Source organism: Hermetia illucens, chromosome 6, assembly GCF_905115235.1.
Source record: "Hermetia illucens chromosome 6, iHerIll2.2.curated.20191125, whole genome shotgun sequence".
Classification (NCBI taxonomy): Eukaryota; Metazoa; Arthropoda; class Insecta; order Diptera; family Stratiomyidae; genus Hermetia; species Hermetia illucens.
Window position 1 is genome coordinate 78,684,149 of NC_051854.1, and position 18,726 is coordinate 78,702,874.

General features: G+C 41.4%; 1 protein-coding gene across 1 annotated transcript in view; it reads left to right on the plus strand.

Annotated features, from left to right (window-relative positions):
* The window catches only part of LOC119659140 (uncharacterized protein CG43427), a 501,449-nt gene that overhangs the window by 193,916 nt on the left and 288,807 nt on the right, over positions 1 to 18,726 (plus strand). Inside the window, exon 3 of the mRNA XM_038067074.1 lies at positions 11,819 to 11,886. The gene's annotated coding sequence lies outside the window, so the exon portion shown is untranslated. The remainder of the gene's footprint in view (positions 1 to 11,818; positions 11,887 to 18,726) is intronic.

Below are 18,726 nucleotides of genomic sequence, written 5' to 3' on the forward strand. Positions count from 1 at the left end.
ATATCATACTAGGAACAGGCTTCGAAGGTCCGCTCAACTGCCTTGTAGAAGGTATCCTTCTCTGACTATGCAGTCTCCTTTGGAGGGGCGTAAACGTTTATGAGGCTTATATTTCTAAACTTGCCTCGCAAACGCAGAGTGCATAGCCTCTCGCTTATATTTTCAAAGCCGATAACAGCAGGCTCCATTTTTTGGCTGACTAAGAAACCTACTCCGGGCACATGGTTTACTGGATGGCCACTATAATGTATGGTGTAGCGGCTCTTCTGCAGGATACCGGTGCCTGTCCATCGCATCTCTTGCAATGCCGTTACATCGGCCTTATATTGGGACAGGGTATCGGCTAACTGCTGAGCAGCATTCGGTTCCATGAGAAAATGCGCAAATCGTTAATCAGTTGTCATTGCCGGGTTCGTCGTTCTAAAGTCCATCCTGTCTGATGCTCGTGTTGTGGCTCGTAACATCGCCTTTCCGTGTACAGTTGTCAGCCCTACCCAACTCCCAGCCTGGAGGACCAGCTGGTACATTTTGCCTCGTTGTTAGGCACGGGAGACTCGCCTTCATCCTTCTCCGTCTGCAGTTTTTCATGAAGACAGTGGGTTTGGTAGTGGAGCCGTTGGTGTTGGTTCAGCGGGCGTTTCCCAGGTTTTATGCTCCATCGTGGGTACCAATCCACATTTCGCCCTGGAACCTATATTACCCTTTGACCGCCTTACCGCAAGATGTGCATTATCTTTTATAGTCGGTCAACAGGGCGGACGACACTGCGGTAAATTTTAGATTTGAGACGTTCGTTTATACGCCGATCACAAAGAACACCAGTTGTGGAATGCCACTTCATTCACGTCGCGCTAATACGGGGAGCATGGAGAATTTGCCCGAAATATTAAAATCGCTTAGTTCAGGCAGGTCACTGCTATTGATAATGTTGTGCCGTGTTTGATGTTTTCAATCCGGTCATTTTATTTGTAGCGTCATTGAAGGCATTTTTTTGGTCGCCTGTCGCGGGACCTGCCACCAAGGGAGATCATGTAGGATTTACCATAGTGGAATAACTCCAACTATGCTTTGTTGATCTCTTTCCCGGATCTTATCATTTTACTTTTGTTATTCAGAGGATAGTACGAAGTACGTTGCCTTAAACTCTTCTCCTTTACGTGCTAAGCTATGTAAATAACATGGCGGAGTTCGCTTAGCACTTCTACAATCATAGGAATTCGGGCCGTGAGATTCGAGGATAGACTAGGGGACATATGCACCATCATCTTGTGTATCTGTACCTCATGTACCAAGGTGTGGATAACTTGTAGCAGCTGATCTAGAATTATATGGCTCCGAATGAAGCGCCTAACTTGCGGCTTAGTTAAGGCGTCTAATCGAGGATCTATAGTAAGAGAGCGTAATAGAGAATCTATGTACAGTAAAAGAGTGAAATCTCATCAATTTAAAGTTTTTTACACCGTATTTCGAGACACTATGCTCTCACGCCAACGTATTTCCTGATTCTCGAAACAATGCAGGATGGCTTTCAGAGTGCATAGCGATTCTCGTGGTATCCTTTCTATTGTTTCAAAACGACTTCCTGCAGTGGTCTTTGAGTTTCGGGAATTGCCTATGGCTGTGGAACGATATGCCCTGAATTTTTGGCGAGAAAGTCACGAACAACGAAAGCAGTGAGAGTTAAAATCAAGGATTGTTCGCCCACAATTCAGGACGAATAGCTTTACGCAGACGATTCTTCGAATTCAAGTAATAATCTTCGTTGACGGTTTGACCGAATGGAAGGAATTCTGAATGGGCAACTTCACGATAATCGAAGAAAACTGTCAAAATCAAAATCTTTTCAATTTGGCATCACCTTTTGCACGATATCTAAGTTTCATCTCCACCAATAATTCATTTCACGACCGATTGATCCTCAGAAAGCATCTCTTCACAGATCTTAATGCGATGCTTTTTTTTCAAAGAAATTAAGTTATTTTGGCACAGTGCTTTACGTTTCAGGCCCTAAATATCTTTCAAAATGGTATTGACAGATCTTTTCGAAATACCAACAGCATCAGCAAGGTCTCTAGCAGCTATTCGACGATTGACAAGTACAAGTTCTTCGATTTCCTTGAGGTATTGTTCATCGGTAGGGGTTGATGGGCCTCCGGAATGCTTCTTTGAACTGTTATATCACTGGCAAACATTCGTTTGCGACTAAATACGATCTCCGAAGGCTTTCTTTATCATCTCAGACGTTTCTCCGCCTCTTTGATCTATATATGATTAGATATTGCCAAAAGTAATAAATGCTTTGATATGAAATTTTGTCACGGATGCCTGTCATAATGCTACCAACTTGGAAAATATGCGAATTATCGACGCGATTTAAATTGAAAATTGGTCTTACTTTTTGGGCACCGTCTCTCTCTTCCCCAAATCATATGTCTTTGTAACATTTATCGTTCCCCGAGGATACTACAGTGCTCGTACGTTCTAGTTTGACGTTTCTAGTATGGACGGTTTTGTGTATTTCTTATGTACGAATACTTTGTTCCGTGACCATATCCAATCATTCCATTTTCAGATAATCTTAGGATACTGAATATCTACAAAGAAAAGGGAAAACTGTAATCTATTTTAACTATTGTTAATGGTGAAAGCATTTCCACCGAACTTTCCAGAATTATGCTCCTATAGTATAGTAACATTTTGTACGTCTGCGACGAACTTAAAGAGGTTCCTAATAAATTTATAAAAGTATAGAAATCTGCTATTATTATCCTTATTTGAGTAGACATCAGAATGGAGGGTTTTTATGTCCTAAATGTCATAAAGGGTTCTCTCATTCAAAGATGCGAAATTGATAATGCCTTTCAAGTACAATTCCATCTTCAAAAGCGGATTCGTGACAAAGTACAAGTTCGAAAATCTGTAATCTTCAAGAAAAATTATAATTCTCATAGTACGTCACGAATTCCACACTAACAATCAATATTGTGTGCGCTCACAAGTATTATGTAGAAATTGCATCTGATGAGAACTTCCACCGTCTCAAGTGGGTGTTCTTCAATGCACAGTGCAACTTGCAATATGCAATACGTTCCATTTGCGTCTAGAACGAAGAACATCATTCCAAAACACCGACGCTTTGCGGAGTTGTCTGGTGAGTTGTTGTAGGTCACATAATGGTTATTTGCAGGGCCTAAAATCTGGCATTTGTATTGAATCGGGGGTAGGAAATTCGGTCTAAATATCCAATATATAAAGAAAGCATTGCGGCGTAAGTGCTTAAGGGAAAAAAGTCTGCAAATCTCTTTGCGGGGATTACTGCAAACGATCTCTATTTTTAGGAATATGTCACTTACGAATTTGGTTGCATTTGCACCCTATGGCATGTTGAGAAGGAATACAGTCTTGCTAACCTTATCTTCATACTTACATATCTATATTGCAGTAGAAGAATTGCTACTGCTGAAATGTTCTCTATTAAAAAACCGGAAAAGCTCTGTTAATGAATTTGTCATAGTTCTCCCATTGTTTTAGTGCAACTTCTGAAAGTTAATGATTCAGCCTTAAAAATGGGACCATCTGAGAATATTCAAGATAAATTCTAGCCCGCAAACCGCCTATGGGGTGTATCTTTGCAAACTTCCCAAAGTTGACTCAACACTGCATGACAAATTTGATAAAAATTGTCAACACTGAAAACCAGATCATTCGAATTATATTTTTAGAAGTCACAGAACACACGTCGTCATGATCAGCAAGCCAAAGTAGCTCCGCTTCGATGGAACAATTTTGCGGATAGTTGCCAGTTGTCACACACATTCCTACAGTTCCGATCATATATCAGCTACGATCGTTTGTTCTGGCTCCCTATGTAGCATCATCTGAGATGCTTTGATCCCCGAAATGACGAAGCACCCGCGCTAATTATTCCCGGGTGACATATGACGATAATATGTGCGATTGACACGAATGATTCTGATGTCCGTGATCACTATGCCGGGTTGCACTATGCTGGGTACCTTCCCCCATTTGACTCGATGCAGTAGAGATAGGGGACACACTCATACGTGGCTTATTTTTAGCTGCCAAAATGAACAGGTGAAATGATTCACTGCCGTGATATGTGACTGTGCCTTACTGAATCATGTTCGGTAGATGTTGCTTAAATTGTTGGCTAAGAACATACAGAGACGGACAATGGGGTATGGTAATTTTTTCTTGCATATTTTGGCGTTTTGCTAAGCACTGAGGAGAAAGATTTAATTGTCATGTATGTTTTCACAGGCATGCCGTCGTACATGACATGATTTTATGAATTCCAAACGAATGGGGAAGACATTCTTTACACTGTAATTATGAGGGAAATGTTGCAGGTGTTGGTCGGGGCGCCAATATTGTACGCTCTTTCGAAGTGGCCTGATTTGTGGTGCTATGTCGATTTGATGGATTTGTTCCATTGACTTATGAGCGATTTGGAAAATGTTGACAGCGATGCAAAAGCATTTCAAGAATGTTCAAAATTTGTACTAATTTTTTGTGGAAGGAAAACGTGCGGAACATTTGGCCTTACATAAGGACTGTTTCTTATTAGTTATAATTGCTTTTAACTATTTATTTTTCCCCTCCTCTTTCCACTTTATTTATAAAACAAGAGTCCCTAGGTTTCTGGATATCATTGCCTCAAATATCAGTAAACAAGTCGGGAAACCGGAAGCTGGACGCTTCAGGTGTGAAAGGTTTTGTATATTCCTTTTATAAACACATTTGAGTGCGCATTCGTCCCATTAGTGCGTTGTATATGCATATATTATGTGAAAATATCCACTTTCAAGTGATATTCACATTCAAAGTCTTAAATTTGCAAAGAAGCGGCAACTTTGATCTATTATAACTTTGTTAGTAAGAGTGCTATTTCCACCAAGCTTATCAAAACCAGACTATACCCTACATTACTACAAACTTTGGTGGCACTAGGAACAGCTAAAGCGGAGCTTTGCAGTCAATTACTAAAAGTTATAGTAATATACAAGGTGCGGCAGCATAACTTCCTTTTTTAAAATGCGGGCCACTCAGTTAGTTGATGTCATAGCGGAGCGCTAGTGGTCTCGTTCAAGAGGGGATACTGTAAAGTTTTGTCCCGACACGGTTCAGTCGCCATCATGCGTTGGAATAGTGAGAAGCGTGCCTTTGCCGTTGAGGTTTACTTTTCAAGGGGATGTTCGGTTATTGCAACACAGCGTGCATTTCGGAATCGCTTTAATTTAGCCCCGTTGGCTCCCGTCCCAGACCGCAAATCAATTGTTACATGGGTCACTACATTCAGACAAACTGCAAGTGCGACAAAAGGAAGAACTGGAGTCCCTCGGCCCGTTAGATTACCTGAGAACATTGAAGCAGTGAGAGCGTCAATGTTGCGATCGCCACGGCGTTCTGCGCGCAAACACGCATCTGCCCTTGGACTATCCGATCGTTCTGTGAGAAGAATTCTCCGTGATGATCTTCATTTTCATCCCTATAAGATGGCGATAGTGCAGGAACTTTCAGAACGTGACTTCAATTCTCGGATGAACGCGTGTGAGCTTCTTCTTGATGTCGTTCCCGAGGGTGCTATTGTTTTTTTTAGCGATGAAGTCCATTTTCATTTGTGTGGGTCGGTTAACAAACAAAACATGCGCTACTGGGCTGACACCAACCCTCGAGAATTGCATGAAAAGCCTTTGCATTCACCCAAAGTCACAGTGTGGTGTGCAATTTCCTCAGCTGGAATTATTGGTCCCTGGTTTTTTGAGGAAAATGAGGTTACAGTGGCAGTGAATTCGGACCGGTATGTAAACATGCTACAGATTTTTTTTTTCCCACGGCTAGAAAATTTGGATTTGGGGGACACTTGGTTCCAACAAGACGGTGCAACAGCACACACTTCAAGAGCATCGATGGCTGTTTTGAGTGAACACTTTCCAGAGCGCCCTATTTCAATTAGAGGCGATTTGGAATGGCCGGCACGCTCTCCCGATCTGTCCCCTTGTGATTTTTTTCTATGGGGTTTTTTGAAATCCCGTGTTTATGTGAACCGTCCAAGAACCCTACAAGATTTGAAGACCAACATCCAAGAAGAAATTGCCAACATAACACCTGCTATGCTAACAAGAGTCATGACAAACGCCAGAAATCGGTTTACGCAATGTATGGAAAATGGGGGACGTCACCTAACAGATTTGATCTTCAAAACAATGAAAAATAAAAACTTTAGACATATACCTACATTATAAAAAATAAATAAATATTTTCCGATGCATACAATAGTTTTTATTGAGTTTTGAAAAAAGGAAGTTATGCTGCCGTACCCTGTACTATTATTGACTTTATTTTAAAGGATATCGGTATGGGGGTATTTCAGAGCCTAGGCACCATATAGTGGCTGCCTAATGATTTTTTTCAGATTTTTTGGTTGAATAGATCCGTTAAAGAGATGATTATTTTCGACTCCCCGCGACCCCAATGTCAAAACTAAGACCGGCTCCGGAAAGTACTAATCGAGACCTTTCATTTGATACCCGACATAACTACATTTGGTGAAAAAAAATTGCACCCCCCTTTTGCATGTATCCCCGCTCAAATTCGACGTAAAGGATGTAACTCGCGGTAGCTGTGAGAAATCATAGTTCGCACCTTTCCACCAAATTCGATATCAATCACCATAACCGTCTATGAGGAAAATGCGTGTGACAGACAGACAGTAAATTGATTTTAATAAGGTTGAAATGGAATCCTTAATATCTGGGACATTAGGGTACATACATAAAAAGATAAATGAGCTTCGATAACGCCTCTGCCACCAATAGAACTAGATAAAAGTGTCACACAAATGATAGATGTTAAGCACGAAATTCACCGTGCCATTTGGTTAATTTGCTGCACCTTACCGGAATCATACCAGGCTTCAAATTGTCTGTCTTACCTAAGAAAGACATGGTTGCGGAGGCCAAAAGACCAAGCTGTAATTTTACATACAGTTGACATTACGATAGTTATAATTCAAGATCTTTAAAATACTTGGTGTGAGATGAGTCTTTGGAAATAAAAAAAAATTCTTTGTTAGAATCCTCGATAAGAACGGGCCAATTTTGGTCTTATCCTTTGGAGAGCGCTATCCTATTATTTGTTTTGACGACTGCAGAGACTGATGCCTTGACGGTGCCATAAAAGAGGCGGAAAACCGAATGCCATGCGCTGCTGTGTAGCACCTTTATGCTCTACAGATACCCCGGATAGTAAGTGGAGGCGCATAAGAAGGGTACCGCCAGTTGGGGCTGTAATAAAGTAACATACGCCAAAAGTTGACTGAAGTTTGGGTAGATTTCAGTTTCAACTGCCAACTAAGGGAGCTACATCCTTCAAAAAATGTTTACCTCGTTTGTTTAACGTTTTAGAATTCCTCGCGTCCGTCATAAGTACTATAATAATGTGTGTTGACACGAATGTGTTAACGTATTCTTAAGATCCAATATCAGTTATCCAACGTAAAACCTCAGAAAGGCCTTCTGTTTTTATGAAGTAAAAATGACTGTAGGAATACTTTGCCATTAAGTAGATGGCGGACTCAGAACTCCCTTTAATTTCTAAACCAAATTTAGATCCGGATGGCATTAGCGGTTAGAGGGCTGGGTTTTCGTAGCGGAAGGTCGCGGTTCAAGTCTCACTGGTGGGAGAGGGATTTGTTATTGTGACTGGATGCGGGATACCAGTTGATTTAGCTGTGAATGAGTACCCGAGTCAAATCAGGGTAACAACCTCTGGGAAGCGCAATACTGACCACATTGCCTCCTACAGTGTACTGTAGTGAATCGTTAAGATACTTCAACGCCCTGTTCCAATTGGAATGTTGCGACATAGATTATTATTATGAATTTAGGTCTGCCTCGGTCGCTTTAGGTCTGGTTTTTTGGGACGCTTTTTGTTATGAATGTAATTCAGATTTACGTCGTGTTTATAGATTGTGTATAAAGGGATAAACAACACTTGGCAACTAGTTCGTCCATGCCTGTCCCAGGACAGAGGTGTCATTGTTATTCACTATGAAAAATTGAGGGCTGCGAAGACAATTGGCTTCAATTTGCATTAAGGAGCTATTGGATCTGTGCGAACCGAAGAAAGACTCGTGATCTACACGTAGAGCTTTCCACAAGGAATCTCTCATTTTCACAAGGAGTTTGGTATGTGATCGATACAGAATTAAAGGTGTGTCTGTAATGTGAATTTTTGCATCCCTACAGGACGAGGGATGATTTTGCAGTCTACGGGCGGGGTCATCTGATCCGTATGGGGGAAGACGGCAATATCCGCAGTAGAAAAGGCAATCGTGGCACACCACGCCTTACGTGGAGGGATGCCGTAGACCAAAACGCCAGACAGCTGCTAGATATATTGCCGGAGACCGGTTACTGTGCGGTTAACGCTAATGGTAATATGGAACCTAATACATTGACAATTGTGCAAGGTTGTAACGAGTTAATTGATTAATGACAATAAAGGCAACATAGTGAATTCTTCTTGGAACCGTATCGTAACGTGTGTATACAAGTGGCAGTATGGCAGTATTCCTGCTATAGTCCCTCTATTACTATGGATGAATGGAATGGATGCCTTGGGTTCATATATTCTGAATATATACCGTGTTTGGCTAGCATACGATTGAATTCCAATTAACTGGCGTGATGTGAAGGTAATATTTATTCCCAAACCAAAAAAATCAACCTTTACAAACGCAACAGGCTTCCGACCGATCAGTCTAACTTCCTTTCTGCCAAAAGGACTGGAAAGACTAGTAGATTGGTTCATAAGGGATGTATACATTCCTAGGTGGCCACTTCACTGTAGGCAACATGCCTACCAGAAAAGCAAACCCACGGATACAGTACTCCATGAGCTAACAGCGAAAATTGAGAACGCGGAATCGATCCGCTGTTAATCAATTGGATTCCTCACAAGTGGCGAAAAAATCTATATATTGGTCGTACAGAAGTCTATTGAGGCAGCGTATCTTAAGGGTTGCCCACAGGGAGGGGTTTTCTTTACTCTGTTATGGACGCTTTGCTATGGCTTCTGGAGGACATAAAGGTCTTTGCCCAAGCATTTGCGGACGATCTAGCCGTAATAATTATCGGCAAATTTTCCAAATTCCAAAAGCCCAAAGTTGGTACTTCCGTAATGGAGGAGATATTTCATTGGCAGCAGAAGAATGTTTGCGAGACAAATGGAGGAGTTGCACCATTCGAATCTGTTCCGACAGTCGGGTAGCATTATCATCAGGTGTTGGTGAACTTTGGCCGACTGAACCAAAAATTCACACAAATATGGCTGGTAATAAGGAACCTGATAGACTAGTTCGCCATAGGTTCTGGAGTCACAATGATAGGGCCAGAATCAGCTTTTGGCAACGGCCATCTACTGATAAGTCCACTGTGAAAGTAGAAATTGGAAGGATTCACGCGGCTAAATGGTGAAATTTGTGATCTTTGTGATGGAACCCGGGGACGCTAGGCCGGCATTTTTGTTGTCTCTTGAGAAGGGGGACATGGAAACCCTAGTAGTGCTTTTAACGGGACACTACTCCTCAAACTACCACATGGAAAAAAATGGAGTAGTGATCTCGGCCATATGCAGCCAATGTGAGGAGGAGGGAGGGATAGCCCTATCCTTCGTATGCAGCTACTCGGCCGCCTCAGATTTTAGACGAAGATATCTTGGTAAACTTTTCAACGAAGAGTCTACGATTCGCGAAACCCTACGAACGCCGTAGTCGAGTTCTGAGGTCGAGGTCTGAGTTCTTGGAGCTGGAGCTCCCCCCACTAAACTAAATTAACATTTGTAAAATTGCATTCTTTACGATATCTGGCGACGATGAAATTATCATAGGAAAATCACACTGCACAGGATCTAAAAAAGTGAATGAGAAAACTAGTTCTGATAATCTTTACGTTTTTCACCGACCACATTTGATAAGGACCTCACAATACGCAGCGATGAGGATCGCTCGCGATGAGGTAATTGTTTTGCGTATTGCAAGTTAATATCAACTACTACCCGCTAGGTCAGCATTTCGTTAAAGATTGCTCAACATTGGTCCAATATTCTGATGCATATAGAGTAGTGAGTTAATCTTCGTGAATCGGAATAAATACAGAGCTACGGTTTTTCGACTTCTAAGGATAAGCCGGGATCGATAGGTTTTGCAGCAAATTTGTTTACAACTTTATCACGTCATGGATAAAATTATCAAAGAACACCTTCAAAGCTGGTTTCCTCTTTGGATCGTCCTGCATTGACTATACCCCCCTTCGGATCATTCTCGAGCAGTGCGCGGAGTTCGGATCTCCGATTTTCCTGGCCTTCATGGGTTTTGCAGAAGGCTTTCAGTAGCGTGGATAAAGAGTATATATGAAATATTCCACGCGCGAGGGGCATTCCGGGGTAAATAAATTTTGTCAGAGCAATATATGTCTTCGCTTTGAGAGAATTTCAATTCAAAACGGAGTTCGCCATGGTTGCATTCTGTCGTCGATGCTACTCTTTTTAAGGTTTTGTGGAGAAAAGTTATTGGACTCGATTCAATATCTATTTGACTGCCTGCCACACTCGATTTATTCGGAACCGGCTGAACTAATTGTCCCGTAATTTAATGAGAAAATTTGGTTTGTGAAAAGGCGGGGGGGGGGGGGGGCCCCCATACGTACGAAAGGGGAGTGTAATTTTTTTTTTTACAGAATCTGGTCATGTGGGGTATCAAATGAAAGGGCACATACTATAGTACTTTTCGAAACTGATGACGACACTAGATGTTTCATTCATATGGGGGTGAGGACTCAAAATGTGGACTCCGAAAAGTGTAACAGATATTCGTTCTCGGAAGCTATTCAATCGAAAAATCTGAAAAAAAAACAATGGTGCATCCATACGAAATCCAGGCCTCAAAATGCATCTCATTTCGATATCTGCTCAAATAAAGCTTATAATATTATATTATCATGATTTTGAAATTTACCCCCCTTCATATTAGAAGTAGAAACTTTGGTACGGTTATAAGCAATAATGTGCTGCAGAATTTTGGAAAATTTGAAAAAATCCAACTATTATTAACAAAGTTATAGAATGTTAATATTATGTATTTTACGTAAATTTATCGCACTATACCACGTATATGACGTCATCATCATAGAATCAGTGCCTTGAAGTGTGTTAGAGCACTTCATTCAAGACCTTAACGGTACACTACAGTACACTGTAGGAGGCAATGTGGTCAGCATTGCGCTCGCCCGGGATTATTACCCTGATTTGACTCAAGTACTCATTCACAGCTGAGTCGACTGGTATCCGACGTCAAATCATGATTCAAATTCCACTGCCACCAGTGAGATTTGAACCGCGACCTTCCGTATGATAGCCTTGTGCTCTAACCACTCGGCTATCCGGACACACAAAATGAATACAAAATCTTTATACCCGAAGCGACTTGTTTGTTATTGGTGATGTTCCTCATGCTGCCTTGTCTGGAGAAGATGCAGGGATAGACCCTGCCAGGTACATACCTATCTGCTCTCCCACCAAGTTATGGACCTAGACCCTATGGTTTGTACTGGATTAGTTGCAATGTTGAAAGAAGAACAAGTACTGGTAGACACATTGGTGGCAAAGTGGTACTGGCAGGTCACACTAGCAATTGATAGATCATTATTTACGCCTTCTCCGCCATGTCTTTCTATTAACGTATTATTAATAATAATTCTTAGAATTTATAATAATACGACATTTTCTTTTGTTTCAGTTTAAATCGGATTTACCTGCATAGTCGCGCTGCCTTCCTAAAGTTCGACGTCAGATGGATTAAACGAGGTCAGTATCATCCTGCGATATTGTTGTGTATTAATCACTTCTAGTAGAAAGCTGTGTTCACTGTAGTCGCGGTAGGCATGAACTCAAGATAAACAGAGCCTCTCACGGCCACATCGGCTGCCGATGTGCGGCTAATCCAGTGCAATATTTTCGTCGCTTCTCCTTTTGGCTTATTCTTTGTCCCGTTCACAAGCGGGGTTGGTGGGCCATGATCGGTTCCGCCATTTTATTTTATCAAAGGCCTTCAAATCATTATCCAGCGTCTCAAGCCACCGTTCTGTTAGCGGTAGTGACCTGCCCAGAACTCAGTGATTTAAATATATCGGGTCAATACTATCAGCCAATAGAGAACTGCGCAATAAAAATGCTTCGCGCATTAACGCAACCTGGTTGAAGTAGCATTCCACAACTGGTGTTCTTTGCGATCGACGTATCAACGAATGGCTCAAATCTAAAATTTACCGCAATGTCGTCCGCCCTGTCGCTCTCTATGGTTCTGAGGGTTGGCCGACTATAAAAGACAATGAACGTCGTCTTACGGTAATGGAGACAAAGATATTGCGTGGCGTGACACGTTTTATTCGCATCCGAAATGAGGATATCAGCGAACGATATGGGGTTGGACCGATCGTGGGAAAACTGCGAGTGAGGCGTATTTGATGGTATGATCACGTGATTCGTGCTAACGAGAATTCATTTGCCAAGATTGGTCTGAACATCGAAGTCGATGGTAAGCCACTAAAAGACCGACCGAAACAATGGTGGTTTGATACGCTGGATGGGGCTTTAAAAGCCTCACGATTACATCCAAATCAGGCATTTGATAAAATAAAATGGTGAAACCGATCACGACGAGCCGACCCCGCTTGTGAACGGAACAAGGGCTGAAGAAAAAGATGTGAGGAGCGATGAGTGCCTGACAGTTCCGTATCACATAGTTGAAAATTCTGATTTTCGGGGGATTTAAGGATTTAAGGGGGGCATCCCGTTTGAAGGCTGTTTTTTGCTTTTTTTTAGAAATTTTTTGTGACGAACTGGATGAAGCTACAAATACGAATTTTTCACCATATATTTATTAATGACTTCGTTGTTGAAATACAACGTATACACCCATCTCCAAAAAAGGGTGTTTTTCTGCTGCCACGCTAGAGGGTGCTGCGATGATCTTAAAGAAAAAATGTAAAAGCCGATTTTCAACATGCAGTTTCGATAAAAGCGCATTTAAAAAGTAGAATGCGATTCTTAGCCATAAAACCTTAACTGATCCATTAATCTGCTATAGGGAACCCTAGGTTCTCCAAGAAACATGTACAGCCTTAGCTTCAATTTTTGTCCTTTTAGCGAAGTCATACGAACGTCATTTGGGCTAGGTTTCATCGAAAAGCACCACCCTGATTTTTTTCGGATCTTGGGTTTCCGAAAGTAGTTTCCGAAAATGAGTCCTGTCTCGCTTGAAGTATGTAGTTTACAATCCACGTCGAAACTAATATCAGTTTTGGAAAGTACTAACCGAGACTTTTCATTTGATACCCCACACGACGATCCGGTGAGAAAAATGTAAATCCTCCCTTTGCATATATGGGGAGCCTCCTTTAAACTCCACTTAAATTTATGTCACTCGCTGTATGCGTGGGATTTTGTTCCCATCTGTCCGCCAAATTTCGTTCGGATCAGTTTAGCCGTTTTGGAGAAACGTGCTTGTGACAGACAGACAGTGAATGGCTTTTAATAAGGTTTTGTTTGATACAAAACATGTTTGATGAATTAAACAAAAAACAATTACGTTTTAAGTGATAGGCAATTAGGAATTTTTACGAAATGGATAAGGAAGATTTGTTTGGATGCTCATGTTATTAATTAAATGATAAATTTAGCGTATTAAAATTGTTTTTAGGCAATATGTATGTCAAAATACTTTAAGAAATTTCAAAATGTAACGACATTTTTTGATTAATTGATATTTTGTACAATGTAACGCATTTGTAATTTTTAGCGGGTGTCTTTCTTTGTAAAATATTCCCTTTGGGGATATTTGCGGCTTTTTAACCTAAAAAAGAACGAAGATTTCACCAAATCCTAAGAGGTTCATATTGTATTTTCCATTGTATTGGATGACCTTTGCACCGTTCAGCAATGACCGCAAACAACTATATAATTATCAATTAAATCATTCTCTGAGCAACACTGCCTTGATTCGTTTGTCCTTTCGCTTTCAGTGCCCATACTGGTTTCGCTCGTTGGTAGCTACCCAATTTAGACTCACACTTCTATTTTCACTTAACATTCCGCAACAGGTCCCCATTACATACAAATCACTCTTATGTTAATTTATTTGAAAATAATCTCCGCAGATAAAACTTTCATCTGACGGCCTAAGCCGATATAATGCTCACAAAGAAGATGTACTTGCGCACATATGTACGAAGGTTGTATATCATGTTATTATCTTTTGTTTGTAACTTCCACTAGCAAGTATCTAATTGCCGTTGATCATCTGAAGCTGATTATCAGCTAGCGTAAAGTGCGAATTAAATTTCTCAGCCTGTGCACTGGCAATTACCCGACACTGGTTAATCTAATATATGAGCTCTATGCGAACATAATCATTTATTACTTTTATGGTTTATGTTTCAAATGAAATTCCAATTGGTTTTTTTTCATTATTGTGGAACTCTAAGACATCTGTAAGTAATAATCTTGCTACTTTCTCGAAACTGAAAAAAGATTAAATTTTCAGTAGAAAACCTGCTGCCGAGATGAAGGTTTTAATTAGTGCCATTAAAAAGGACGAGTATCACTCGGAGGTGGTCTTGATTTTGCGGAACTGCTGGGTATCATTGCATATTACATGGACAGGCTCATACGTTACCTCAATTAATTGAATGCGATGCCTATTGTTTTAAAACAGGTTAATCTAGAAATCCCTTGAAACTCAAATGCTGTGCCGACTTTTTATCTATTTTGAAAGCCAATGTGAGTTATTATTTTTGAATCTAGGAGAACCATTTTACCTTAAATTCCATTGTCTTTCGGGGTCGAACCTTCAGTCGTAATTTCAACAAAGGCGAAATTTTCAAAAAGTAAAAGATGGTTCGCAATTACACATTTTTCAAGAATGGCGGTCATAACTTATCAGTGTAAGAAATTGCAGATAATAGAAAATGGAGGAAATGCTTTCAATTGTTGTGATAGTCATTTCGTATCATCATTTTGTTTTTAATTAATAAACGCACTTTCTACTATTGATTCGGTGATTTCTTTTTATAATTTAACTTTCGACTTGCAAGTTTTGTGGTTCAACTTTGAAACAATTCGAAATTCAGTAATCACTTCAACAACTCATTGGAAAATTGGACCCTTTCCTTTCTTTTTTCTTCGTCATTTATTGGACTATTATGAATAAATATCATTATCATGAATTTATATATCCAATTTTTGAAGACAAACATTCCGTGGATGTCGTAAGCGTCAAACCTTTTCGTCGGCTATTCCTTTAGATATACTGAATAGTTGCAAAGAGCCTGGTTCAAGATTCCGCTCAAAAACCTAGAAATTTCTACGTTATTGTGGATATTATCATTCCTCAAGTACCAGCATGGATTTCTAATTTGGTCAGACACTAGGATTTTCGTATCCCAAAAGTCCTCAAGTGAATTTGTTCAACGTCTATATTGTAATGTCGTACTTTGTCAATAGATGGCGACACTTAAATATATCTTGTGTTATACTTATCGCATCGGGTCATACTATACGGCGCATTGAAGACGACAATCTGAGCTACAAGTGTCTCTTTGACACTTTTATGATCGTACGTTTAAGTCTCAAGTTATAGCACGTCAAAGATGGAGTCCACCAAGGAAGAAATTCGTCATATTTTACGTTTTTTCCACCTGAGAGGTAAAAATGCAACGAAGGCGCCTCAGAAAATTTGTGAAGTTTATTGGTCCGATACTGTTACGATTCGCACAGCACAGTGTTGATTCGATCGATTTCGTTCTGGTCTAGGGGATGTCGAAAATACAACCCGTACTGGTAGGCCAATCGCCGTAGGAACCGATAAAATCGTCGAAATCATCCAAGTAGATCGGCATGTGAGCATTCGCTCGATTGGCCAGGAACTGGGTAAGGACCATAAAACCGTTTGAAACCATTTGCAAAAGATTGGATTCCAAAAAAAGCTGGATGTTTGGGTGCCGGAGTTGACGGAAAAAAATCTCTTGGACCGAATCAACGCCTGCGATGCATTGCTGAAACGGAACGAATTCGACCCATTTTTGAAGCGGATGGTGACTGGTGATGAAAAGTGGATCACGTACGAAAATCTCAAGCGAAAAAGATCGTTGTCAAAGCACGGCGAGCCGGCCCAAACCATCGCCAAGCACAGATCGACAGCCAGGAAGATTTTGCTGTGTGTTTGGTGGGATGGGAAGGGAGTCATCCACTAAGAGCTGCTCAACTTTGGCCAGACCCTCAATTCCCTCCTCTACTGTGAGGAACTCAACCGGTTGAAGTAGGCGATTGACCAGAACCGGCCAGGATTGGTCAATAGGAATGGTGTTCTGTTCCACCAGGACAACGCTCGGCCTCACACATCTTTGATGACCCGCCAGAAGCTACGGAAGCTCGGATGGGATGTCCTATCGCACCCACCGTATAGTCCGGACCTAGCACCAAGTGATTACCATCTCTTCCGGTCAATGCCAAATGCTCTTGGTGCTACTAAGTTCGTCTCAACAGAGGATTGCGAAAATTGGCTGTCTGAGTTTTTTGGAAACAAGAACGGGGGGGGGGGGGGGGGGGGGGGGGGGGGGGGGGAAATGGAGTTGCCTTCTAAATGACAACAAGTCTGCGAACAAAAGGGCGCATATTTGACTTAAATCGGATAATTCTAAGTATGTTAAATAAATTAAAATTCGATCACAAATACGACATTTCTTTTTCCCCTACCCAATATTAGTACGATTAGTACACAGCGGTCTAGGTGAGTAAAATAAAAATATCAGCTGCGGAAAATCACATCACTTGGGTGGCAGTTATGTATTTTTGTCGAGGCATTCTTGTATCATGGTAGGCAGAACTCGAAATGTGGGTTTTGCAAGAGCTTGAGCTCTAAGCTAGCCATGTAAGAAATGGTCACTAGGTGTAAGTTACATACCCACACAACGAAATCAAAGGTCCAGGAAAATATTCCAACAAAAAAGCCAATATTGCTCTCGATGTATGCCAGGTTTTGTTGTCCTTTTTTATCACAAAATAATTTCCAATGCTGCGAGTTCAAGATAAACAACATCAGAGTGTGTAGAAGTCACTGATGCCGTTCTTGTGCCTAATAAATGGAAATGGATCTCGTTACTCATTATCCAAGTAAGACGCTTTTACAGCAATTTTGGCATTCTCTCTGGGAGCCTCAATCGTCTTTTGAAGCTGTTCCCATGGAGTTCTTGAACAATCAAGAGTTTATGTGCATGTACATGTGCAGCGATGATCCAAGTCGGATATCCGAAGACGTATGACGAGGACTAACTTCTACCGTTGGTCGCACCTTTCCAATGTTTTCTCGGACTCGTACAGTTCTATCATCAAACGATTTACCCACTTCATAATGGTATCCTGTTTTGATACGCGACGTCAAAGTGGGTTCGAAATCGGGAGTCGTGTGCACTACAGAAGGACCCGTGTCAACAATTTTGTTATGAACAAAGAGTTGCTGTGCTACGAACCACAGCTCCATTGCGATTGAATAAACCCTTTGAAAAAAGTTAGATTCCCCAAATGTACTGGTTTCGGCGACCAACTGAAAGGCCTAGATTAATACTTTTGCAAGGGGATATAGGAAACGCAAAAATGAGGCAGGTTATATAATACTGGAAAATTTGGTGTATATGTGGCACGACAGCATGGATTTTAATTTCCTGTGTGGAAGTGCAGCTACCGCACAACAGATGTCACCACTAGAGTTCTTCACAGCGGGTGGCCACTGAACTCGCTAGACCGCGTGGCCATGCCCGGAAACCGAGTGATTAAGAAAGTATCGCTTATTTGACAATGGGCCGATTCGATTGGAAAAGAAGCGGGACTCGCCCAGTCTTTCAATAGCCGCCAGCGAGCACGGAGCTCACACATCCTAGAAAAGGATAAAATCGCTCCACCCCAGCAGAGTTTTGACATCCATGAGGCCGATAAACTAACCGAAGGCGTAGATGCCAACATATAAAACGCAGCTTTAAGTCAATATAACCAGACGTAAAAACGAAACGCGTCCTACATTATCTACCATATACCAGCCCACCGAGGAATTGACTTCATTAAAAAGCGAAATGGCCGCTCTTGTTGCAAGCATGGCCGATATGAAAACGACGTGGAACGCTAAGCTTTCGGGTGGTAGGTCGCAAGCTCGTTCACGGTCCACCACCCGAAAAGGTCGATGGGGTAGCCGGTCGTCTGGACAACCTACAGACCCAAGCATATGTTGGTATCATCGTAGATTCGGGGATAAAGCGGCACCACTGATAAATATCACAAAATTTGAAACTCGCAGTAGCGAACCCCTCATAAATAAATACCTACGGGTACAAGCAAGTGGACGTGAGTCTTTGCCTGCGTAGAACGTTTTCGTGGCGTTGATAGTGGACCTGCAGAACAGGTGTCATTTCGCCAGGGGGAATTTCGACCCACCTAAGTAACAGCCTTTCCGTACTCTTGGAGGACACTACCGACGCTCGTGTTCGGGCACTCCTCCAAAAGTTCAGCCAGGTTACTACGGAATGTAGTCTCCCGAAACCAGTGAAGCACAATGTTCTGCACCACATCAAGACCACTAGCTATAGCAAATGTGATATT